A 667-nucleotide genomic window follows, 5' to 3' on the forward strand; every position below is an offset into this window, starting at 1 on the left:
AAACAAAAAAAACTTAAACGCACCGCGGTAGACACAGACCGAGGGGTGGGGCTTATTCATGATGCCTTCAGAGACACTCAGGAAATTTCTACATAGTACGTTTATTTATTTCTTGATCTTTTTATATTATTTGCAGGTGCTTTGCATTTGTTTATTTATTTAATTTGTAATTCTTTCATTCTGTCGAATTATTTCATTTAACTCGCTTAATTATTTAATTTAGTGTGAATCTTTATTTATAGTTGATCTTATATTTTATTTCTGTATTTAAACGTTCTTTTTTAAATCACTTTATTTATTTGTTCATTTATTTTATGTTGCTTTGAGATATTTTTTTTAATTTACAGATTTATATTAATACTTCCCCTTTTCTTTATTTTAATTTCTTTCATTTAGTTTATTTTTTCATGAATTTACCAATTTCATTCTAGTTTATTTTTTTGTTATTCAATTTATTTGCATTTGTCCTCTCTTTTTCCAGCTTTTTCCAACGTTATGTTTATTTATGGTATCATCAATGTATGACGTTTTCAGTTTTTATATCATTTATAATTTACAGGTTTTATAATATATTTTTTAATATATTTTCTTTTCATATTATTCATCTATTTTTCTTTTTGTTAATTAACTATTATGTTTATTTGATTTTGCTACCACAAAGTCATCT

The sequence above is a fragment of the Girardinichthys multiradiatus genome, chromosome 23 (genome assembly GCF_021462225.1).
Source record: "Girardinichthys multiradiatus isolate DD_20200921_A chromosome 23, DD_fGirMul_XY1, whole genome shotgun sequence".
Taxonomy (NCBI): domain Eukaryota; kingdom Metazoa; phylum Chordata; class Actinopteri; order Cyprinodontiformes; family Goodeidae; genus Girardinichthys; species Girardinichthys multiradiatus.